The sequence below is a fragment of the Pseudophryne corroboree genome, chromosome 5 (assembly GCF_028390025.1).
Source record: "Pseudophryne corroboree isolate aPseCor3 chromosome 5, aPseCor3.hap2, whole genome shotgun sequence".
In the NCBI taxonomy this organism is placed as follows: Eukaryota; Metazoa; Chordata; class Amphibia; order Anura; family Myobatrachidae; genus Pseudophryne; species Pseudophryne corroboree.
Window position 1 is genome coordinate 309,485,367 of NC_086448.1, and position 27,749 is coordinate 309,513,115.

A 27,749-nucleotide genomic window follows, 5' to 3' on the forward strand; every position below is an offset into this window, starting at 1 on the left:
CACCCCCATAAATTACTGGACACATTAAATTATATTAATACTGAATATAAATTCTTATTTTATGTTCCACACTCACCACCCTCAAACTCTGTGACTGGGCAGATGAGGGAAAGATCACTGAAGGTCTGACTAGACTGGTGGCAAAGCTGTGCACCATCATTTACACCACATGCTCAGGCCGCACTGGGCTGGTGCTGCTGCTGCTTCTGTAGTGTGGGATCAGGCTGGATGCCTCCACATCCTCCTCCCACTTACTGCTCTCCCAGCCGCCCAAACACTGTGGCTCCTCGCAGCGCTGGACATTGTGGGAGTCAGCTGAGCTGGGAGAGATGTCATCATGTCTCTCCCAAGTTCCTGGCTGGTGACACTTCAGGGGGGCGGAGGCAGAGCATCTGAGCCGGCCGGGATCTGGGAGAAGGTGAGATGATGGCGCCGGCGGCGCTACTTTGTGCAACTTGTAGTGGGTGCATACAGCAGCAAAGGAGCTGAGCGCACACTGCATAAGTGCTGCAGCAGCAGGAGGTGAGCGGTAGGAGGCAGCGATACTAGATAGAGCAGCCATGCAGGTGATGCTTCCAGGTGGTGCACCCACAGTGCATATGCGCTGTGGGCAAGGCACCACTGGCATGGGTGGTTATGGACCTGGGTATTATTATGGTAAATTCTTGATAAATTGATATAAAGTGTTAATATTATTAATGTTAGGGACTCAGCCGATGGTATTCACCTTGACATAGTGGATGGGCCCACATTTTTGGCCAAACATGTGCTAAGAACCTCATTTATGCTTCATGTTAATTGTAGAGTTTATCATAATTGTCTTGACTATCAGTATTCTTAGTGCTTAGAGTATGCACCTGCATTTTCCTTTTCCTGCATATCACTTTTATGTCTCAGCAAGGTAGCATTATGTGTAAAGTTAGGGTGCACAGTCTAAGCCCCACCACTTCATCTGTATTTGTGTATATAAAACAAATGTGAAGGTTAAGACTCCTTCTGCAAGGAATTAGCACCCTACCCATCTGCTCTTGGGTGATTTTAATCAGCATAGGTTGCTGCATTGCTGTCTACATATTAGAATGGGCGCTATTATGGTAAGTCCTTAAAAAAAATGATAAAATGTATTAGAGATGTTAGGGACTCTTCTGGTTGGATTCAACTAGACATGATGGATGGGATAACATATTTTGGAGACACGTGCTAAGGACATCATTTTAGGGATGAGTTCGGGGCTCGGGGCCCACTGGGTTGGTATGGCTTGGCTGCTTTGGGGCATCACATTGTATCACTCAATTCTACACTTTTGTAGCACCTTTTTATTTTTATACCATTTAACACTTTTTAGCAATCTAATACTTCTCACCTATGTAACACTTATGTAACACTCCTTAACACATACTGTAGCTTATGCTTCTTACTTATTAACACTTACTAACACTTTAGCCTCTCACTAGTGTGGTGTCTTGGGGTGGCTGGCCTGCGCTGACATGGTAGGGTCCTATGTCCTTGACCTGAACATTAGGACCCACCAGATGAGGTCACCTAGATGTTGGTTGGTGGGCCCAAATTTTATGAGCAAAACTTATGCAAAGCATCTTGATTTTGTTCTATGTTAGATTGTACAGTTTATTATAAGTATTCTGATTAGCATTGCTTGATACTATTTCTCTTTCTTTCTTTCTTTCTTTCTTTCTTTCTTTCTTTCTTTCTTTCTTTCACAACAAGTTTTAACATGATAGTACCTCTCATTATATTTGAAATTAGGGTATGTATTCTAAGGTCTTCATCATTTTGAGAACCTCATTTATACAGTTATTCCATGTTAATTGAAGAGTTAAAGCTCTAAGAATACTGATAGTCAAAACAATTATGATAGAGTGTGCACCTGCATTTCTTTTTCCTACATGACACTACAATTATCAGCATGTTAACACCTCTTATGTTTACAATTAGGTAAAGAGCAATAATTGTAAAATGCTAAGAAACCAGAGACCACGACTCAGTATTATATTTAAGTGCATTGACTCCTATTGGAGAGCAGCCACTATATAAATAAAATCATTATTAAGTATTGTGTTCTAATCTGTTGTAAATGTGAAGTTATTACATTCAGCATCAGTGAAATGGATAATGTTAATTATGTCATCAATATCTCAATATTGTTATGCTGCTTCACACTGAGGGCCAATTTAATGAGGAGAAGCAAAAGCCCTTTATTCATTGTTTTAGAATGTAATGGACCTTTTGTTCTGTTGTGAGGGTTGATCCTGTTGTGACAAGCACACATGCATTAATGCACAACATGGTGGTGAATCCAGGAGATTTATATTTTTGCTCCTTGTAATCAGTAGTAGAACATGATCAAATGAATAATATACTTTATTCTTTGCATAAATGAAAAATAACACATTATTGTTTAAAGGGATGTGATATTTCGTATTTTGAACTCCATGCTGTGGAGCCAGGGCACAACTTGAGACATTTTAAAGGAATAAAGCACTAATATGCTGTAAATAACTACAATAATTTAAGCAATCATTATAAATGTGTAGTAATCCGTGAGGAATACATATCATATCCTGGCAGAAGAGATGCCGGCTGTCAGTATACCGACAGCAACATCCCGGCAGCGAGTCCCCTCGTGGGTTTGCTACGCTCACCACGCTTCAGGCCTGGTGGCTCGCTGCACTTGCCGCAGGTTATATTTCCACCCGGTTGATGGCTTGAATCCGCCAACCGAGTGGGAATACCAGAAGGTGGTCAGGATTCCGGGAGTCGGTAGTTTACCGGCTGTCGGGATTCAGGTGTTGGTCTCCTGAACGCCGGGATCTGACAGCTGGTAATTTAACTGCATCCCATCCAGGATAAAAGGCAACTCAATGTCCTCTTGCTGTTATGAATTATTTGACAATTAGATATAGTATTGTAAGTGAAGATAGAACATTTTCAAATAATTTCAGTCCAAATGCGGTTAGAAGGCAGTATATAATGGTGACTATCTGCTGCTTTTGCCAACATTTGTATTTCAGTCTCGTAGCAGAATAATATGCAAACTTATGCACCCCAACTCCTATTACATGGCTTGATAATAAATGCAGACCCTGGAAAAAAATGACACTTGTATATACAAAGTTGAAATATTTTTCTCAGTTACCAACTACAGCTGTAAAACAAACCTCTGTGAAAACATCTGCACATTAAGGAGGCCAGAAGAGAAACAAGAATCACATATTCTCCTCTAATATTTCACACCAGATGGAAAGATAAAGCATCCTGCGATATGCTCATTCTCCTGGACTCTGTTTACTTGTAATGTGAAGCAACACACTGTAAAACATGTTGTGACTTGTACAGCCTAGAAATGGAAATAATGTTCATTCAAACCCCTAATGACAGAGACTGAAGACTCTTACTGATAGTAGAGAGACCGATAATTCTGTTAGAAATGGTCCATTTACTCAGTATGCTCAGGAAAATAATGTTGCAAGCATTACAGAAGGGAAGACACGTAAACAAAATGGCATGACAACAGCACAAGATAACGGAACACAATAATTTTACATTCTCTGCTGCTCATCCAACTTTATGGAGGCCCACAATCTGCATTGCTCCTCTGCACATGTGCAGTGCAACAAAGCAGAACTTTGAGTTACAAGTAACTATAGTTTGCAGTCCTCAATGCTTGAAAAAACAAGTGCATGTACAAACTACTGTATGTACAGTAGGTGTCTGCAGCCTTAAGTGAAGCGTGCTCCTAGAGATTCAGCCCTATTTTATATAGAGTGACCATTATTTTATCAGCTCCTGAAAACTGGTGTAATGATGCATGAGGATAGCAATGATAATGATGTCACCAAGCATCTTTATTGGGTTTAAATGAATAAATAAATACATGTTATCCAAGTTTATTTATAATTTGCCACAGATTTCTGTAGTGCTATACATAATTATACACACTATTCCCTGAGGAAGGCCTGGTAAGGCAGAAACGCGATGGGGCACAAACCAACACCAATCAACACCAACCACCGACCACTAACCTCGCAAGTCTCCTCGCCAGCTAACTAGTCGAGCAGCTGGTAACTCGGTAACTGACCATGGAACCAGTGCGATCTCGAGATAGCGTGAGTTTCCGAAAGTCAGTGCAGAGACCACCGGTCCCCAAGGCAACCAGTCACGTGAGAAGAGACGCTCATCGGCGAAGCACGGACGCCTGGTGGATGGAAGATAACAAATCGCGGCTAACACCATTAATATCCAGAAAACGAACATCCTGTACATCGGGGAGTAAGTTCTGCGGAGAGTTTAGGGTACAGGACGCCTAAATATTTTGTTTGCATCATAAATATTTAGTACCTGATCCTGAGTCAGACGCATCTGTGAAGACTGATGCATCTCCCATTTTCAAAGCAAAAGTGTCTCAATCGCAAAACATGGTGTCCAAAGTCGCAAGTGCTGTAAGTGTGTGCGCGACATATCTTGTTTGATCGCAGGCCAGCATGAAGAATACATTTCTGGGCAGCAAGTGTCACACAGGGACTATTTATGATGGGAGTACTGTGTGTGTGTATGTACAGCTCAATACATTTCTGAGTTGTGTGTTTGAGTAAAGTACGCCTGTTTGTTTTGAGGACTGGTGCAAGTACTAATACAAATTATGCAGACAGTGGGTGCGATAGGCCTGCACTTTCAGACACACAGATTTACGACTTAGTTCGTCCAATTGTCTCATAGCATACGGCTGTAGGGATGGGTGGCCGCCGAAGCATGTGACTCAGAATTATGCCCCTAATTTCTTTTTATTTCGTTGGTTGCAAGAATATATGGTATGTTATAAATATTATTAAAATATTATTTAACCTCTATATTTCAGGGACAAGAAGAGATTTGAAAGAAGAAGTGATTTGCTTATAGTATGAGGGAAAGCACTGGGATGCAGTCAGGAGCCCAGCAGTCAGGATCCTGACAGTCAGAATACTGACAGCAAAACCTGGCAGTTAGAATCTTGACAGATCTAGACAGTAAGTACTGGGTGTAGGGTTAAGCAGTAGGAGGACGGTTAGGACTAAGCAGCGGAGGAGGAGAGGTTAGGGTTAGCCTGCAGGAGGGTTGGGATAGGGTTAAAGTACTTACTGGGATCCATAGGGATTTTGACTGTCAGCAGCCTGACCATCACGATTGTGATGGCATTTCATATCCATTCCATTTGAATGTCCTCTTTTCACTAAGAAGGAGGGTATAACTAGCTATATACTAAAATTTATTAAAACTTCAAACCATTTTGCCCATCAGAAGCGTGATACTGAGTTGAACATAATGTGCTGTTATAAGTGGACATCTGCACCTTCCAGATTTACTACCCTATGGTAATATGAATATCCATCCTTCTATGTGGGTATCAGACCATCTTCTTGTGTATGAATCATTACACCCACTGTTTTCCCAACCGTAGTCATAATCATCATCATTACTATCAACAATTACACTCACCCTATGCTGGGGGTAACCAATCCGCCTGAAATGTTGTCCTTTCACTAGAAGCACATCCGAAACCAGCATGGAAGTCTGGTTATAGGTCCACAACAATGCCATGACAATTCCATGAGACAGACCTTTTCAGTACATCAGTGTGATAGCCATTCAACCAGGTGCCACCAAGAAATGGCCAATTTAGGGACAGAGTGACTCGGCCATGCACGGAGCAAACTGTCCAATCTCTTACCCTTCGTGAAGGTGTGTATGCATAGATTGCCTCTCTGGTATACATACTTAGTCTACTGGTAATCAAAAGTGCCCGCTTTTTAACTTGCATCAGAATCATGCCCTAAGTTTATATTAACAGCTGACATCTAATTCTGTGTTTCCATGCTCAAACCTCATATCAGTAATAGGAGTCAATATATGAAGTAATATTTTCAGGATATTCCCAGTAAATTACCCACAAATTTTAAGTATCCCCTGTATGTCCCTACAGGATTACAAAAGCAGCTTGGCCCCAAGTAGCTAATGCCATCTTCAACTGGCATTAGCTATTATAGTCTGACAACTATAGTCCAAAGTGTTTACTGGGAGAAAATTCCAAAGGATCTTCCCCCCGGCACTCTACGCTAGCACATGTGCATTCATCAGACCACTCATGCATAGAATCTTGCTGGTATCCCAAAGGATTAGTGATCACTTCACTTCTGTCACCCTGCTTGTGATTACTAATGCATCCCGATGGTACTTAATTTCTAATTGCCGTAAGTAGGTTAATTAACTTTATACAGCATTATTCTTAACTCGTCTGTGTTTGTATTATAAAAAATGTAGACTGTAAACCTCCCTGGGGCAGGGACTAGACTTCAAAGTGCTACATACAGTAATATATTGCCATTATATATGTAAATAAATAATAATTATTATTATTAATAATAATAATAATAATAATAATAATAATAACTTTAACAAGCTTCAATTAGAGGAAAGGTAAACAGAAAAGAACCAATCAGGCAGTTCCAGAAACACCACAAAGAGCCATCCCTGCTTTTAAAAGAGATCTTACAGCTCAGCACGAAGACATTCACTAAAGGCCACTTGAGGTAGAAGTCATGACTTACAATAGTGTAGGAGATGCATGAAATTTCTCCATTAACTGTTTCTAAAGTACCATCAAGGTCAATGACATCTCTGATCTAGACTACAGTATATCCTTGACTCTCCGTAGCACATAATGGATATAGGAAAGGCCAAGCAAAAAGTTTGGATTACCCTATAAACTCATATATTTAGTCACTAAGTGAAGCCTATGGAACTTTTTCTTAATTTGCCAAGTATATTATGTATCTTGAAATATGACAGTATGTAATGCTGTATGAGGGAGCCGTGATCTAGGCAACTGTAGCAGAGGTAAAATTGTTAATTTTTCAACATTTTCTTGGTTTACAAAATTAGTTTGGTTCAGTAGCCATCCCAAAATATATCTAAATAAACTGAATGCTGGAAAGCAGATACATTAGGAGAGCCGTCAGTTTGTTTTGGTGAATTCCTGGATTCTTTCCTTACATAAGAAAGTTTGGAACAGCTTATTACGTTTGAGTATGTCTGACTTAGACATCTTGATTGAATAAAGCATTTACATTACATACCGTAGGTCAGATTCAGAAAATAAAACAAAGGAAAGGACTGCGCTTAACGCTATCTGATATCGAAGCTGCTATGGGGGTAAAAAGAAGGGAATCCACGTTTCCCAATAACAATGCAATAGACAAAACAAAATAACCTACAAGCGCTAAATTATCAAATATTGCACTTATAATAATTGTACAACCTTATATGTAAAGTAGTGATTTATTAAAAAAATTAAATTATATATATGCACAAAATTAATCTATTGCATAAAATACACGTTTCATAAATAATTGGTTTAAAAGGGAAATAATTCATAGATTTGAAATATAGAAAAAAGGTGAGTCCTAATACCGGTATACTACATGTAAACAAGACAACATATAACATATATTTATAGGTGAAACGCCTTGGCGAATTATTCACCTAAAAAAGGCAGCAGCTTATTTGATGCCAAGTGATTGTATCCCTTATATGATGTAAAATATCGTCATCTGGTCTTGAAGTGTCTTTTAGAACTTATTAAGGGGATTCTTAAAAAAGGTCCATAAATTGTTCCAAGTCCTTAATGGCCGAATAGTCAATGGTCACTTTGACAAGTTGGAAATCCTCACAACTTACATGTAAGTCCGTATGTCAGAGGGAACCAAAGCATTCCGTGTCTGCTGGCAGACGTGTAAAGGTGCTCTCAGATCAACTAGTTTTGCCTGTCTGCGCAGGCTTCATCAAGATAACTGAATGCACCTTGTGTCCTGCTTTAAAAGGCTCCCTCCGACACTAGTTCCCATGAAGACAGATAGGCATTTCCGCCCTCCGTCTGCATAGTCACGTTTCCGCCCTTACTGCCATCTATGACGCTCTTCGGACTTCCACCCTTCAGCCGCATCACTTCCGTCCTTCAATTCTTATTATCATAGTTATCAGGGCTCTGACGGATAAGCATTTCCGCCCTCCATCTACATCGTAGCACTTCCACCCTTACTGTCATATTAATCCCCCACTGGCCGCATCACTTCCATCCTCCGGTTGCTGTAGTCATGGTTACCACCTATGTTTACCACCTCATTTCGTCAATTCCACCCATATCGGCCGCATCACTTCCTTATTCACTCAGTCAATAGTTTATATATCGTTACCATGGATGTCTTCATTTTGAAATTCCTTTTACAATCACAACCTGCCTATTTTGTTGATTTTCACAGCTCTCTATATAGGTAAACTTCTTATACTGCTTAATAATAAGTTATTCATATTTGCAGCCTCGTAGAGAGAGGAAATAAAAAAATATTAAAAAATAAGAACATTAAATAAAACAATAAAACACAAGACACAGACACAGACATACCTACATAAAAGACATAGTGACTAAAACACAGTGACTAAAAATTATATCTTTAAATATAAGTATTCAGTTCTAATTATTTTCTAATATTGTAGTATATTGAACAGTGGCACTTATATACTGGTAAGAGGAAGGAATAAATTTCAGCTTTCTTTCAAGAACGGACAGAGATCCCATTCTGCATTTAGTCCTTCAGGTATTAGTGTTCCCAGGTTAAAAATTGTTCTTGCTTCTTCTTTTAGTAGTAAGTCATTCCAGTTTCCCCCTCTCCACGGTTTCCTCACTATTTTTATACCTATAAATTTTAAAACAGAAGGATAACTATTATGTATTTTTGTAAAATGTTCTGGAACACTATGATTTTCCTTGTTGTTTTTTCTATTATTTAAATGTTTATTAATTCTAATATGTAGATTCCGATATGTCTTTCCTACATATTGTAGCCCGCATGGGCATGTAAGTAAATAAATCACCCCTTTTGAATTACAGGTAATTTTTTCATTTATTTTATATTCTTTGCCCGTTTTATTGGATATATATTGTCGAACTGGTTTCGTTGATGCATTCTTGTTTTTTTTACATGCCATACAATTGTTAGAATTATAAAAACCAGGATCTGATTCTCTTAACCAGGTTCCTTTTCCTTTTACTTCTTTCTTGAAAATTCCCTTCACAATTCTATTTTTGATTGTCGGTGCTCTTCTAAAATTGTAACAGTTATTTGAATTTTCAGAGCAACCACCATCCACAATGGCTATCAAATATTCCAAAAGGACAGATGAAGCATTTAAGGAGGAACTGTTCAAGGAAAGAAGACTATGAAGAACAAACCAAGAAACTTATCACACAATTTGAAAATAAGAACTATGAAAGAAACAATTTGGAAAAAAACAAAGAAGAAGTGGATAAAATAAATAGAAAGGATCTCCTTTGCTATAAAGAAAAGAATAAGGATATTAAAGAGGAACCTCTGTTTTTAACAAATTATTCGAGCCAACAAGGTTTTTTAGAAAGAAGTATTTTTAAACACTGGCATATTTTGAAAGCAGATAAAGATCTTGAAGATATTCTGCCCAAGAAACCAAGGGTAATTTTTAGAAGAGCACCGACAATCAAAAATAGAATTGTGAAGGGAATTTTCAAGAAAGAAGTAAAAGGAACCTGGTTAAGAGAATCAGATCCTGGTTTTTATAATTGTAACAATTGCATGGCATGTAAAAAAAAACAAGAATGCATCAACGAAACCAGTTCGACAATATATATCCAATAAAACGGGCAAATAATATAAAATAAATGAAAAAATTACCTGTAATTCAAAAGGGGTGATTTATTTACTTACATGCCCATGCGGGCTACAATATGTAGGAAAGACATATCGGAATCTACATATTAGAATTAATGAGCATTTAAATAATAGAAAAAACAACAAGGAAAATCATAGTGTTCCAGAACATTTTACAAAAATACATAATAGTGATCCTTCTGTTTTAAAATTTATAGGTATAAAAATAGTGAGGAAACCGTGGAGAGGGGGAAACTGGAATGATTTACTACTAAAAGAAGAAGCAAGAACAATTTTTAACCTGGGAACACTAATACCTGAAGGACTAAATGCAGAATGGGATCTCTATCCGTTCTTGAAAGAAAGCTGAAATTTATACCTTCCTCTTACCAGTATATAAGTGCCACTGTTCAATATACTACAATATTAGAAAATAATTAGAACTGAATACTTATATTTAAAGATATAATTTTTAGTCACTGTGTTTTAGTCACTATGTCTTTTATGTAGGTATGTCTGTGTCTTGTGTTTTATTGTTTTATTTTTATTATTTTTTTTATTTCCTCTCTCTACGAGGCTGCAAATATGAATAACTTTTTATTAAGCAGTATAAGAAGTTTACCTATACAGAGAGCTGTGAAAATCAACAAAATAGGCAGGTTGTAATTGTAAAAAGAATTTCGAAATTAAGACGTCCATGGTAATGATATATAAACTATTGACTGAGTGAATAAGGAAGTGATGCGGCCGATATGGGTGGAATTGACGAAATGAGGTGGTAAACATAGGCGGTAACCATGACTATGGCAATCGGAAGACGGAAGTGATGCGGCCAGTGGGGGATTAATATGACAGTAAGGGCGGAAGTGCTACGATGTAGATGGAGGGCGGAAATGCTTATCCGTCAGAGCCCTGATAACTATGATAATAAGAATTGAAGGACCGAAGTGATGCGGCCGAAGGGTGGAAGTCCGAAGAGCATCATAGACGGCAGTAAGGGCGGAAATGCGACTATACAGACGGAGGGCGGAAATGCCTATACGTCTCCATGGGAACTAGTGTCAGAGGGAGCCTTTTAAAGCAGGACACAAGGTGCATTCAGTTATCCTGATGAAGCCTGCGCAGACAGGCAAAACTAGTTGATCTGAGAGCACCTTTGCATGTCTGCCGGCAGACACGGAATGCTTTAGTTCCCTCTGACATACGGACTTACAAGTAAGTTGTGAGGATTTCCAACTTGTCAAAGTGACCATTGACTATTCGGCCATTAAGGACTTGGAACAATTTATGGACCTTTTTTAAGAATCCCCTTAATAAGTTCTAAAAGACACTTCAAGACCAGATGACGATATTTAACATCATATAAGGGATACAATCACTTGGCATCAAATAAGCTGCTGCCTTTTTTAGGTGGATAATTCTCAAAGGCGTTTCACCTATAAATATATGTTATATGTTGTCTTGTTTACATGTAGTATACCGGTATTAGGACTCACCTTTTTTCTATATTTCAAATCTATGAATTATTTCCCTTTTAAACCAATTATTTATGAAACGTGTATTTTATGCAATAGATTAATTTTGTGCATATATATAATTTAATTTTTTTAATAAATCATTACTTTAAATATAAGGTTGTACAATTATTATAAGTGCAATATTTGATAATTTAGTGCTTGGAGGTTATTTTGTTTTGTCTATCAGATTCAAAAAATACTGATGTAATAACAGCTTTAGTTACCCATCATAGATAGACGTGTCTGGATTCACTGGTGTAAATAGGATTCAGTGTTGTCACCCACTAGGAAGGAACAATCCAGGAGAGAGTCTTATTGGATACTGGTATTTACCAAGGACTCATGCAAGGGAATTTGGGCTTTGCTGCAGTATTTCAACAGTTTATGCTTCGCTGGACAGAACCAAGTACAACTAACATGGAGCGTGGTAGATACAGGAGACAACAGTAGTAGTAGATAGATGAATCCGAGATAAGTGATTATAATATAGCTAGGGAATCTCTATAGGAGACAGCTGGAGAGATTGCACTGGCAGGGAAATGGTGGCTTTAGAATAGAGCAGTGTAACCACAAGAGTAGCTTGAGCAGAGTATACACAGGAGGAAGGAGAACCTCAAAACTGGACTGTAGCAGCCAGGTTGTCTAATAAAATTGTAGACAAGATTCTGACAGTGTGCTGCAAAGGAGAGAGGTTTAAATAAGGCACCCAATTAGGGAGGAGGATGCCCATTGGAGCAGAGCGATCAGTTGGCACATTCCCAGAGGTTTCTAAAACAGGCTTTGACAAGATGGTAACTTCTCCATTTGTACATACAGTAGGAGGTTTGATACTGAACAGTACATTTCCCTCTTAGACAGGCTCACCAACTGCAGATTCTTACTATAGCAATATTCAAGGTCACTTACTAAGTTCCATAACTGCTGGTGAGCTATGGTCATCTTTTTAAGCTGAGAGAAATTAACGCATGCCCATAATTTTTTTGTTCATTCATTTGTAATTGAGAAGAACTTTGAAACGAAAATTTTTATGGCAACCCCATCTAGACAATAATAGGTAACAGGAGGGAAGTGGAGGAGTGTGGTATGACTTTTTGACAGTCATCATGTTGACAGTCAACAGGTCGGCATGTTGATGTTCATCATGTCTACCCAGATGATAAATTGACATGATGAAATGTTGACAAACCACCCCTGGTGGTCTAGTGTTTTCTTACCTTCTCCTGACAGCAGGGGTGGCTTCAGCATTCCAGGTCCCAGCGGTGCTATGAAAGCGAGACCACTGATGCTGCAGGATTCTGATGAGTTTTTCTCCCCCTATCACTAATTCCTACCCCTAACCCTAATCCTCCCCCTAGTGCCTAACCCTAACCTCCCCCCATCCCAGCCTAACCTTAACCTCCCCCTATCCCAGCCTAACCTTAACCTCGCCCTGAAGTTAACCCAAAACCTTTTGGCAGCACCTCACCCTAACCATCGACATCCTGAAATTTATTAGACATTTCAGATATTGATCTTATGATCCTTTTGATAGTTTGAGGATTTCAACCTAGTGCCTGTTTGAACCATGTTGACATTCTGATGTCAACATTGTAGCATCGACCTTATGAACGTTGACATGGCAACTGACGCACAGTCAACCAGAGACCACATGGAGATGTTTAACCAATTAACATCCATCCACGACCTCTTCACATCTCACAACTTTAATCTGCTGGCTATTACAGAAACATGGCTCACACAATCAGACACAGCCTCCCCTGCAGCACTGTCACACGGTGGTTTCCACTTCACACACACATCTAGGCCTAATAATAGTAAAGGTGGTGGGGTTGGAATCTTACTGTCACAGTTTTTCACATACACTGTTCTAACTCAGGTTCCATCACTCGCATTTACATCATTTGAAGTTCACTCTATCAGGATTTTCACCACCTTCTCTCTGCGTGTTGCAGCTACCTATCGCCCTACTGGGCAACCCAAACACCAATTTCTAGAAGATTTTTCTGCCTGGCTCCCACACTTCTTATCCTCTGACATCTCCACCATCATTATGGGCGATTTCAATATAGTTCTTGACAGTCCACAATCTGTTCATGCCTCCAAACTCCTCTCTCTAACCTCCTCTCTTAGCCTCACCCAATGGTCCGACTCCTCTACTCACCAGGAGGGCTACTGCCTTGATCTTGTGTTCACCAGGCTCTGCTCAGTTTCCGAATTCATTAACACTCCTTTCCCTCTCTCTGATCACAACCTGATCACCTTCACAATCTCTTCTATTACTTTAAATTCTATGACACTAAAACCAAGCAAGCTTCCTCTAACCCGCAGAAATATTAACAACTTTCCACTTCTCTGCAACAACTTCTCTCACCAATCTCTACATTTACCACACCTGACACTGCTGTATCCCACCTGCACCAGACCCTAGAGAGTGCCCTTGATGAAGTGGCTCCAGCTACCCATCACACTCCACGTAGGCTCAGATGCCAACCATGGCACTTTAAATCAACAAGACACCTACAAAAACTGTCACGTAAAGTAGAACGTCAGTGGTGTAAATTTCAGAATCCAAGTGACTTTTTCACATATAAGACTACCTACAACTTCTATCGTCAGGCCCTGGACACTGCCAAACAAACTTATTTCCACTCTCTCATCTCTTATCATGCCACCAACCCCAAGCAAATTTTTAATACATTTAAATCACTTCTTTACCCTCCCTCACCTCCCCCATTAGCTACAATCAGTGCACAAGAACTTGCTTCCTACTTCATGGATAAGATTGATAAAATCCGAGATGAAATGGTATGCTCTAACTCAGCCAGTGACCTGCTCAATTCCCTACCTGAAGCCTCTGGCACTTTCTCTTCATTTGATACCACAAGTGAAGATGAAGTATCAACACTCTTTTAATCCTCCTACTCCACTACCTCTCCTCTTAAACCTATACCCTCACAGGTCAGTAAAACTTTGTCTTCTGTGCTTATCCCCAGAGCCGGCCATAGGCATAGGCAAACTAGGCAATTGCCTAGGGCATTTGATATGCCTAGGGGCATCAGCAGCTTCTGCTGATTAAAATGATATGCGGCATGCCTATATTCTGTGTGTAGCATTTCATATGCAGATACAGCCACAGTCTCACACAGTATATAGGCATGCTGCATATCATTTTGATCAGCAGAAACTGCTTGTGCATCCTAGCCACATAGCAATGCAAATAAGATTAATTTTTATTAAAAAAAATGTGCCCGACGTTGGCATTGAGGCAAGATTTATGACGACACATCTGTATCCAAGCAGAGGGCAGAGGTCACAGTGTTAGTGGCAGTGTGAGTGCTGTGTGCATGTGAGTGGGTTGGTTGTGCACTAGTGTTCAGAATATGTGTAAGAAGCATTATGTGTGTCATGTACAAATGCATTAATAATGTGCAACATATGTGTAAGGGGCACTATGTGTGTCATTATGTGTATACGGGCATTAATAATGTGCAGCATATGTGTAACAGGGTACTACTGTATGTGTGTCATTATGTGTATAGGGGCACTAATAATGTGCAGCAAATGTGTAGGGGGCACTATGTGTGTCATTATGTGTATAAGGGCATTAATAATGTGCAGCATATGTGTTAGGGACATTATGTGTAAAAGGGCATTAATAAAGGTTGTCATAATGTGTAATGCACATTATGTTTATAAGGACATTAATAATGTGTCTCATATGTGTAAGGGGCATTACTGTGTGGCATTATGTGTATAAGGTGCTCTACTATGTGGCATTGCGTATGAAAAGGGCACTACTGTGTCGTCTAATGTGAATAAAGAGCAATAGGGTGTGGTGTAATGTGAATAAGGAGCAATTGAGTGTGATGTAATGTGAATAAGGGGCTCTACTGTGAGGAGTAACGTTTATAAGGTAAAGTGATACTACTGTGGGATGCAATATGAATTATGGACACTATCGCATGATCAAAAGTGAATAAAGTTGCAGTACTGTGTGGCGTAATTGGAATTGGGGTTACTATTGTGTGACCATGCCCCTTGCCAGCAAAAACACACCCCTTTTTGGGCTGAGCGCCAAATGTGCGAACTGTTCCAATTTAAAATATAGGGGGTACAAACACCAAAATAAGGACTGCTATGGATGAGGGGTGGTGGTGCTGGGAAAGAGGTGCAAGGTCAGAGGGGGAACCAGCGGTGGTGCTAGGGGGCACCAGCCAAAATCTTGCCTAGGGCATCATAATGGTTAGGGCCGGCTCTGCTTATCCCAACCTTAACTAAAATCGGTAATCTCTCTCTGTCTACTGGTATCTTTCCTTCTCTGTTTAAACATGCAGTGATTACTCCCATTCTAAAAAAACACAACTCTGACTCAAACACACTCTCTAACTACCGTCCCATTTCTCAGCTACCAGGTCCCTCCAAGCTACTTGAGAAACTTGCCTACACTCGCCTTACACACTTTCTTAACTCCCACAACTTATTGGACACACTTCAGTCAGGCTTTCGAGCCCAACACTCCACAGAAACGTCACTGATCAAAGTAGTAAATGATCTAGTCACTGCTAGATCAAAAGGCCATTACGCACACTGTTGACCACTCTCTTCTCATACAAACATTACAGGACACAGCCCTTACTTGGTTCTCACAGTGTTCACTTCTCTGATTCTACCTCCTCTTCTCTACCTCTATCAGTTGGAGTACCGCAAGGCTCAGTCTTAGGTCATCTGCTGTTCTCAATCTATACCTCCTCTTTTGGTAAACTAATCAGCTCCTTCGGATTTCGGTATCATGTGTACGCTGATGATACTCAAATCTACCTATCCTCCCCAGATTTATCACCATCTGTATTGGCTCGTGTCACTGGATGCCTGTCTGCCATTTCATATTGGATGTCCTCTCACCACCTCAAACTCAACATTTCCAAAACAGAATTATTTTCCCACCAGCCAAGAGTAGTTACCAACCTGATATCTCCATAACTGTTGACAATGCAACTATCCACCCTACCCCACAAGCTCGCTGCCTAGGTGTCACCCTTGACCAGGGCCGAAACTAGGGGGGGGCTAGGGGGGCAGGCGACCTGGGCGCCGGATTGGAGGGGGCGCTGAGACCCCCTAACACCCGCCGCGGCACTTTTATAACGTTGAAACCCCCTTCTCCCGAGTGCCCAGCTCGGGGGGCGGGGTTTCGCGGAATGACGCGATTGCGTCGTGACGTCACGGCGCAAACGCGTCATTCCACGAAACCCCGCCGGAGGAGGGAGAAGGGGGAGCCGCGCAGACCGGACGAGGAGGGAGAGGCGGCTGAAGAGCGGCGAGAACTGCTTCAAATGTAAGTCAGCCCCTCTCCCTTCCTCTCTCTCTCTCTCCCTCCACCACCGTCCTGCCGCAATGTGTAAAATGGGGACCTGTGCCTGCCGCAATGTGTAAAATGGGGACCTGTGCCTGCCTCAATGTGTAAAATGGGGACACTTTTTCCTGCCACAATGTGTAAAATGGGGACACTTGCCAGCGTACTGTGTAAAATGGGGACCTGTGCCTGCCTCAATGTGTAAAATGGGGACACTTTTTCCTGCCACAATGTGTAAAATGGGGACACTTGCCAGCGTACTGTGTAAAATGGGGACCTGTGCCTGCCGCAATGTGTAAAATGGGGACACTTGCCAGCGTACTGTGTGAAATGGGGACCTGTGCCTGCCGCAATGTGTAAAATGGGGACACTTGCCAGCGTACTGTGTAAAATGGGGACCTGTGCCTGCCGCAATGTGTAAAATGGGGACACTTGCCAGCGTACTGTGTAAAATGGGGACCTGTGCCTGCCGCAATGTGTAAAATGGGGACACTTTTTCCTGCCGCAATGTGTAAAATGGGGACCTGTGCCTGCCGCAATGTGTAAAATGGGGACACTTTTTCCTGCCGCAATGTGTAAAATGGGGACCTGTGCCTGCCGCAATGTGTAAAATGGGGACACTTTTTCCTGCCGCAATGTGTAAAATGGTGACACTTTTTCCTGCCGCAATGTGTAAAATGGGGACACTTTCCTGCCGCAATGTGTAAAATGGGGACACTTGCCAGCGTACTGTGTAAAATGGGGACACGTGCCTGCCGCAATGTGTCAAATGGGGACACTTTTTCCTGCCGCAATGTGTAAAATGGGGACACTTACCAGCGTACTGTGTAAAATGGGGACACGTGCCTGCCGCAATGTGTAAAATGGGGACACTTTTTCCTGCCGCAATGTGTAAAATGGGGACACCTGTCTGCCGCAATGTGTAAAATGGGGTCACCTGTCTGCCGCAATGTGTAAAATGGGGACACTTTTTCCTGCCGCAATGTGTAAAATGGGGACACCTGTCTGCCGCAATGTGTAAAATGGGGTCACCTGTCTGCCGCAATGTGTAAAATGGGGAATGGGGACACTTGCCTGTCGTACTGTGTAAAATGGGGACACTTTTTCCTGGATATGAAATTCATGTTAGAAAAGGCAATTTTTCAGGTAAAAAAGTTCTGAAAGAGATATATATATATATATATATATATATATATATATATATAATATTTTTATTCATGTATTTATTTATTTTAATTTTTATTATTATTATTTTTATTTATTTATTGTAAAATAATTTTTTTTTTTTGCCGGGGGGGGGGGGGGGGGGGTGTCAAATGACTACCTTGCCCCGGGTGACAAAAATCCTAGTTTCGGCCCTGCCTTGACTCTGAACTGTCCTTTGTTCCATGCATTCAATCTGTCTCTAAATAATGTTACATGCACCTTAAAAACATATCCAAAATACGCCCTTATCTTACACAAGACACTGCAAAAACTCTAATCCATGCACTCATCATCTCCCGCATTGATTATTGTAATAGTCTCCTTACTGGTCTTCCCAAACATAAGCTCTCACCACTACAATCCATTTTAAATGCAGCTGCGAGGCTAATCTTCCTCGCCAGACGTTCTTCATCTGCTGATCCGCTCTGTCCGTCCCTCCATTGGTTACCGGTATTCTACCGTGTTAAATATAAAATACTTTTACTTACATACAAGGATATTAACCAAACTGTACCATCATACATCTCCTCACTCATCTCAAAATATCTCCCTACCAGACCTCTCCGCTCTGCACAAGATCTGCGTCTCTCATCCACATGTATTACCTGTTCCCACTCAAAATTACAGGACTTTACACGGGCTTCACTCACTCTGTGGAATGCCCTCTCACGCACAATAAGACTCTCCTCTAGTCTCCAAACCTTTAAACGTTCCCTGAAAACTCATCTCTTCAGACAAGCCTACCAAATTCCAGACCCACCCACATAACCTTCAATGCTTCCCTATCCAGTTACATCCTCTCTGTACAGTCTACATAACTTCACATTTTGTCTTCCAACATTGCTGGGTGATCATATCATACAACCCATTAAGAACCTAGCAATCTGGTGGACCATTATGTAACAGGTAGCATCTATCCTTGTGTATCAATGCCTATTTCCCTATAGATTGTAAGCTTGCTCTCCTATCTCTATGTCTGTCTGTCTTTGCCCAGTTTTGTTCTATAACTGTTGTTCTAATTGTAAAGCGCAACGGAATATGCTGCGCTATATAAGAAACTAATAATAATAATAATAATAATAATAAAAATAATAAATAATAAAATACATTTGCTCAGCATTTAGGTGAGTTGAATACCAGGACATGGTAGCATATTCCAGATGAAGATAGACTGTTATAATGCTGATATGCTTTTCCCGGAAGCTGTATTCCATAAAGCAAACTGAGGAGCCTATGTATAATAAGCCCTGAGTGTGTAGAGGAAGAGATGGCAACACTCATTACTAGCAGTTGGCAGCAGTGGCATATCTATAATGGATGCAGGTTCCATTCTACAAACCCTGCACTCATGTTCTTTAATACTCACCTCTCTGGAGTCCCGTATTGGCAGCATCAGCGCTGCACAAGTCACTTGTTAAATATGCTGGCAACCATTTTACTGGAAATCTGTGTATGCACTGTAGATTAGAAAGATCACTGTGAAAAGCCATGCCATTTTCCAGGAGACTTGCATATGAGTAGTAGACTCTGGCACAGCGCCAGAGTCCACTGGCATCACTACAGTGATGTGGGTAGTGCAAACTGTACCCGGGTATCACCTTTCCGGGGGTGACAAAAAATTGCTGCTCCTCCTCAGTGACTGGGATCTACATGCTGTACTTTGACATTATCGTGCAGCGCCTGTCTCCTGTCACAGGGGAGGAGCGAGTAGTGCAGGCAGAGTCTCCAGGGGAACCCCAGCATCTCCCAGCAGGGCACACCCCCTTCTCTGATGCCACACCCCTTTTTTGGATGTGCCCTGCAGTGGGTCTATGCAGCGCACCAGATGTCACCAGCACCAGTGACTGCTGCTAAAGTCTGCTGCTAGTGCCGCCATCTACACATGGGCCCCCTCCTCATTTAATATGCCCCTGGTTGGCAGCACAGTTTAACAAAACTATGACAGAGATGAAAGTCTGGCAGCAGCTGCAGTTAACAGAACACTAAATGGATAGTAAACAGTTACACTTCGAGCTGTTAAGTTAGGATGGGTTCACACCCTTATTAGGGATGACCAATGGTGTGTTAACCAGTGATGGTCACCCTTGATGATGTCATAGGTTGTTAACATCAATGGTAGATCGATGGCCATCACTTCTTTATTACTCAATTGGCAGTGAGCTAATCAGAAGTGGGGGCATCTTTTTGATGGTCAGTTCAGGGGTCGGAACTAAGCTTTGTGTCCTGGCACCAGGGGAAAAGAAAAAAACATAGCGGTATTGATAGTTCTCCACCATTGATGGTGAACCATTGACCAACATTGGTAAACCATTGATGGTTATTAACCCCTATTTCCCATATGTTAGTCAAGTTTTGTCAACTTATTCCTCATTGAAGATACATGATTTATATTTAAAATCTGTGTGATACCTAAGCCAAATAATGCAGAACAATGCTCCACTATTGTTTTGAGAGTCAGTGTTGGGTCTCACCAGAAGGGAAGACCATGATGTGGTTGGTGAGCTTGACTATTTATTGCAATATTTTGGAAACAACATTCCCAGATTTTAGATGAAATCCAGTTTGCTATGTAATTAGGTGAGTGCTGAGTATGTATGATTGTTTTATTTAAATGGTGTAGTCACATACCACAGGAACCCCAGTAAGTTGAGTGCCAAGGATTAAAGCCAATTGTTTAGGTAAAATTTTGTGGTCACATTTTCTCTTGTACCGCAATTTCCCATATATAAGTCAGGCTTTGTCAGCTTATTCCCCAGGTGCCCAATAATTGATATGCTTGGGTGTGGTTCTGTCTCTTTAAGTCAGTGAGCCAGTACCTAAACCCATTGAGAAAGCACAAGTTGTATTTAAAATCTGTGTGATACCTGAGCCATATAATGCAGAGTAATGCTCCTATTTTCTTAAGAGTCAGTGTAGGGTCTCACCAGAAGGGAAGACCATGACGTGGTTGGTGATATGGCAATATTTTGGAAACTAACACTCCTTGATGTTATATGAAATACAGTTTGGAATGTAATTAGGTGAGTTCTGAGTATGTATGATTTTTTTTATTTAAATGTTACATACCACAGGCAGAGCATTAAGGGCCTAATTCAGATCTGATCTCTGCAGCAAATTTGTTAGCTAATGGGGAAAACCATGTGCACTGCAGGGGGGCAGATATAACATGTGCAGAGAGAGTTAGATTTAGGTTGGTTATATTGTTTCTGTGCAGGGTAAATACTGGCTGCTTTATTTTTACACTGCAATTTAGATTTCAGTTTGAACACACCCCACCCAAATCTAACTCTCTCTGCACATGTTATTTCTGCCCCCTTCTGCAGTGCATATGGTTTTGCCCATTAGCTATCAAATTTGCTGCTGCGATCAGATCTGAATTAGTCCCCATGTGCACTGCAGGGGGGGGGGGGGGGGGGGAGGCAGATATAACATGTGCAGAGAGAGTTAGATTTGGGTGGGTTAATTTGTTTCTGTGCAGGGTAAATACTATCTGCTTTATTTTTACACTGCAATTTAGATTTCAGTTTGAACACACCCCACCCAAATCTAACTCTCTCTGCACGTTATTTATGCCCCCCCCCCCCCCCCCATTCACTAGAATGGAAGTGTCTCAGTGCGCTCCCGGCATGACTAGGTGGACGGATCTCCTGGTCACGCCGGAAATGCTAGTGTGTGATGGAGCCGCTTCAGATGTGTGCGGCTCCAGCTATATATATGTGTATATGTATGTATATATATATATATATATATATATATAAAACAAGAAAAAACCCTTGTCACATGCTTCAGAGAACATCACCTCATGGTAGAACCCCTGTTAGTGGGAACAAAACAATGTAGATAAATAAAGAAGCCCAGGGGGGGGGGGGGGGGTGCTAAAACATCAGAACCAATTGTCCATGAATAAATCCATATGAGTTTACGGATTTAGAGGCCAGATTATTTTCAACCGTTGTTATAATTGGACTTGATTGTGATTCCAACTTGGAGTGGATATTCTGATCTCCTTTTGATCAATATTCACTAATGCTCAGCCAGGTATTAAACCTAGAAAATACCCTCTCACCAAAGAAATGTAGACACCCAAAACATAACCTTAGATTAATATAATTCCGATGTTTATTACTAACATCCAACATAAAATATAATGTGAGTTGATCTCTACATTACATAAAAGGTGTATTACAAGGAACAACCAAGTTGCACAAAGACAGATGTAAACCTGAGTGCCACCAACCACCCCAGGATGTGAGCTCAGTGGTGGGGACTCTCAAATGTGTACTGGGTGTCCTAATCACCTTGTTTCTTTAAAACCCTACGCATTTTGTCCTTTTAATAGGACTTCCTCGGGGGTATATAAAAATCTAAAGGTGTGCAGTATGGTGGATGATAATAATTTCCACCTACTTCACATCAAATCCGAGGGACAAATCATTAAAATACTGACAGTAGTGGTGCTGGAAATGTGGCAACTTCACAGGCCCAGTAATTTTGTAAGTTTATGCACTCCCCAAATTGGTAGTTAATTTTTAATGGAGAAAGACCACTGATCAGACAAGTCTCAAAGGATCAAGAGGCACAAGCTGCACAGTGAACTAGGATACTATTGCATAGCACTGTCTGTATTGCTTAGGTAAACAGAACAATTACTGCAACTCTCATCCTATATATACATATATACTGTATATTAGAGTAGGTTAACTTCTGATACCCAATTTAGACTAGGTATTGATAAGTTCCCAACATCCTTTAGTTTATCTTCACTTAGGCAGTTTCGATTTGGTAGCATAAGAGTGGGGTAGTTTAGATGCCATTAGGCAATATAGTCAAGTTTGTCACTATTATTCATTGTTACAGTATTATCATATTGCATTGTTCTGTTTATTCTCCTCAGCAGTAACCTTCCATAGAATCAGATGGCCTGGTCAGCAAAGCAGCCATGTCCATCCGGCCTTGCAGTGGTCTCTGGTGAACACCTTTGCTCACTTAGATTCTGTCCCTATAGAAGGTAGTGCTAAAATTTACAGAAGTCTGCTCATCGGCATTTTCATCTTTTGTGAAAGAACATCATTTAGCCTATCATTCATTTATACAGCATTGCAGACTAGCCAGTGATACACATATTGTGATGATCTCACAGACACACCACTGATCTGCATCCACAGGGACATCTGTGCAACTTTCAACTGTACCCTGAGTGGAACAGGACTGATGTGGTAAATGTAAAGTGGAGTGAAGTAAGTAATTTTAGCTTTTTGCACTGTCCACAAATTTACTAAAATTAGGTTTGTTTACTTTGAAACAGTTAAATCATCTCAAACTATATGCATCAGCCACACATTATTATTACATGGACTTTAGTATACTTTTCAGATATGAAAAGTTTGAAACTCACTTGGAGGAAATGCAGAAATGACCTAATTATAATAATTTGGTTGACTTATTATTAAACAGCTATATTTATGTTTCTGGATTAAGCATGGTTTGAATCAGTAACAGGAAATTTTAATGGACTTTCTGTAAATAAACTACTGCATACTGGAAAAATGTTTTAATCCCCAAATTCTCCAAAATAAGCATATATGACCTCATTTAAACCGTTCCTAAACAACTGTAGATAACTTTTCAGTTCAATTCCATTTTTATATTTGGATTTTTTTTTCTATCTTACCTTAATAATTTAGCAGTCTTTAGATAATCTTTAGGTACATTTTCAATGGGTGTTCCCCTTATCACTTATCCCTTAAATGTTACCTGAACTACAGTAAGTTACTATACTGGTAGAAATATGGACAAAACAAGAAATACCAACTGCGCTAACATATACATTCAATTTTTATATTAATTAAAATCAATTGCACAAATACACATACACATACACAAATTAAAATAATGCGGCACTAATGATGCCAAGAAATTGATATTGAAACTGAGCCTTAATAAGCCACTCTCTGACAACAATTATTCACTCAGGGCAGTCTTTGTGCAAAATTGCCGGCATATGCCACTGATTGCTGGAAGATGGAAAAAGTCCTGCAACACATGCGTTTGTATAAATGGAATGGCGTCCAGGTAGTGAAGAATAGTTACCAAGTCCCTGGTGGTAATTCAGCTGGGTATCCCACCTAGCGGGGTTCTGGAGTGATCTCTCTATCCCACGCAGTGAAGATGGTGGTTCTCCCTTTATTAATGCCCACACTGAAGGGACTGGAATCTCCTGATGAAAGGCAAAGTACTGTATAACGCCTGCAGGGATCCTCAGGAACGCCCTGGTCAGAGATGTGGCCCCTCTAACGCGTTTCACTGTCAATTGGCAGCTTTATCAAAGGTTCTATACTGGTAGATTTGACGATTGGTAGAGAAGCTGTGAGAGGTTTTTATTAGTCTATATTTCTCAGATGTTTGGAGATGGTGAGACGGGTGGAAAATTCCTCCCATCCATTGATACTGGTAGTCATTAGAAAGGAAGTACAAAGAGGCACAGTGGAGGGTACATCCCTTTTACATTCTCTATTGAAGCAGTGACTTGACAGGGAAGTAATCATAACCACTCTTCTTGGTTAATTAATTCACTCCCGTCAGATGCCCTGTTACTACAGAAGACGAATCCTGTGTTTACCTTGTTATGAATCCAAAACCTTAGCTATATTAATTTTGCTAGAAATAACCATACTGTGATAACTCAGTTCAGGTCATATAATCCTTATAGGAAACATAATGGACTTAAGTAAAATGATACACAACTCATGTTTGAGAAGCTCTTTGTGTAAATAAGTACCACTGGAACTATTCAGATAATAATACAGGCTTCATTAGGGAACATACAATATGGGAATTATGTATCTGTTCAAGAAATGAATATAATGTAACCATTTTATCTAGGTACGTGAGCAAAGAGTTACAGCATGTTTGTTGTGATTAATGTCATACTAAATTGTAGAATATATTCTTAGAACTGTTCTTGAGCAAATTGGCATAGCAGTACTTTTTGCTGTGATGTCACAGAGGGAAGTTTGCAAAGATGAAAATTTAAAAGTTATGAAATTATCAAAATTTTCAGTTTGCAGGATCAGACACAGAGAGCATCCAAGTAGGCCAGCCGTAGTGAACCCAACTGAATAGACTCTGCTCAAAAAAACAATAGTAAAAGAGCCAATCAGTGCATGGAAGAAAAATAAGCCAATCAATAAGCATCAACAAATGTAGTTACTGTATTTGTTTTCGGGTTCACTACGGCTGACCGGCGGTCGGGCTCCCGGCGACCAGCATCCCGGCGCCGGGAGCCCGACCACCGGCTTACCGACAGCGTGGCGAGCGCAAATGAGCCCCTTGCGGGCTCGCTATACCGGCTCCCGGCGCCGGTATACTGAGTGCCGGGAGCCCGACCGCCGGCATACAGAATACCACCCATTCAGTTACAGTCCTTTAATTGTCTTATATCCTGCTGTCACAATGCGACTATAACACATCTTGTTGCATGTCAAACCAAAGGATACCAGGAAAGGGAAGTCAGCAGGTAATAGATGTCTGCATAAATCCTCCAACACCAAAGAGGGAATTGTAGAGTGGTACTGTAGGTTTAAAAGTGAATGGCAGTCACAATGGAGGGAAGATCTACTCACAAATTGTTTCTGCTACAGTACACTTTGGGGCTGTCCTTATTGGGATCTTTTTGTGTTCTAAACTCTGATTAATAATTTCTACTCACTGTTAAAATAACACTTCAACTCATTAGTTACAAAGAGGAGGACTGCTGTGGTCAGAAATAAAGTTCACACACTAAATAGAACGGAAACAGATATATTAATCTTGAAGCATTTCTCATAGATTCCGCATATCCACACTAAAATAAAAATAAGATATATTGCATGAAAATAAAACTGTTCTCTCTGATTCTGCCCTACTGACTAAAATGAGAATACTTTATATGAATCTGAAACATTACACTGTAAAGGTTTAATGACTACACAGGCATGTATCTAGGCTGGGGCTCCAGGAGCCAAAAGCTGCCCATTATACAATAAAATTATCCAGCACTTTAATGCAAGTAGGTACAATTGGACTACATGTGCCATTTATGAGGCGGATTCTGAGTTGGATGCACTAGGCTGACCTTGCTTTTTTTTGCCACAGTCACATCTCCAACTTTATGCTAATGTTAGTACAAAGGCCCTCATTCCAAGTTGTTCACTCGCTAGCTGCTTTTAGCAGCATTGCACACGCTAAGCCGCCGCCCTCTGGGAGTGTATCTTAGCTTAGCAGAATTGCGAACGAAAGATTAGCAGAATTGCGAATAGAAAATTCTTAGCAGTTTCTGAGTAGCTCCAGTCTTACTCCTACATTGCGATCAGTTCAGTCAGTTTCGTTCCTGGTTTGACATCACAAACACACCCAGCGTTCGCCCAGACACTCCCCCGTTTCTTAAGACACTCCCGCGTTTTTCCCAGAAACGTAAGCGTTTTTTCGCACACTCCCAGAAAACGGACAGTTTCCGCCCAGAAACACCCACTTCCTGCCAATCACACTATGATCACCAGAATGATGAAAAAGCTTCGTTATGCCGTGAGTAAAATACCTAACTTCTGTGTAAAATAACTAAACGCATGCGCTCTGCGAACCTTGTGCATGCGCAGTAAGCGACTATTCGCAATATAGCGAAAATCGGCAATGAGCGAACAACTCGGAATGACCCCCAAAGTCTTTTCCGTGTGTACATCCATGTGTCCTAATGTGCAAGGAATGAGATGCCCACTGTAAGCATCCGGAGATGCCGAAATGTGCTTGGTGTCTTTACACACACACACACAGATGCTGGTTACCTATCTGACTATGGCCTCCTATTTCAGCGGTTGACTGTTTCTGTATGTAACCACTTTCAGCAACACGTCTGAGACACTCCCAGGGGATGCAGCATCTCTTTGCATCTGGTTAGCTCCCCCATCCCCTCCGTAACTTCCCAGTCGTTGACCAGGACTGCCCAATAATTCAGAGACAGCGCATCCAAATCTGTACTGCGTCTCTGTAAAAATACCATCAGGGCACATGCACAGTGTGATTCAGATACATACACAATGTGATTCAGATGCATGCACAGTGTGATTCAGACACATGCGCAGTATGATTTAGGCACAGTGCGATTTAGACGCATGCACAGTTAGATTAAGACACAAGCACAGTGCGATTAAGACACAAGCACAGTGCAATTCAGATGCATGCTCAGTGCAATTCAGGTGCATGCATCTTGCGATTCATTGCACATGCACAGTGCGATTCAGACGCAAGTGATCCAGGCAAAGGAACAGTGCTATTCAGACACATGCACAGTATGATTCAGACGTATGCTCAGAGCAATTCAGATGCATGCACAATGTGATTCAGATGCATGTGATTCAAGCGCATAAGCAGTGTCATTCAGGCGCATGCATATTGCAATTCAGGCGCATGCTCTATGCGTTTCAGATGCATGCACAGTGCAAATCACATGCATGCACAGTGCAATTCAGACACATGTGATTCAGGCGCATGCACAGTGCCATTCAGGCAGATGCACAGTGCAATTCAGACACGTGATTCAGGCTCATGCACAGTGTGATTCAGTTGCACGCACAGTGCCATTCAGATGCATTTTCATACAAAAAAAACATTGTAAATTATTTTCCCTCCTCTACATCACAAACAATGTAGCTAATTTTTATGAATTAAGCAATTGCTGCCATTTTCTGACTTTGGATACTCCTGGTTTCACGAATTTAGACAGCCTTGCTCAATGGATGTGCATATTACCACCTAAATTATTTTTGTGTTCATATCTTAACAGCATAAAGTTATTGTTGTGATCCTGCCTCAACCATGCACTAACATTATATAATCTTAAAAAAATTAGCTCATTGCTGATATCTAGTTGTGTGTGCTGAAAAACCTGCCCGCCAGGTAACACTCTTGCAG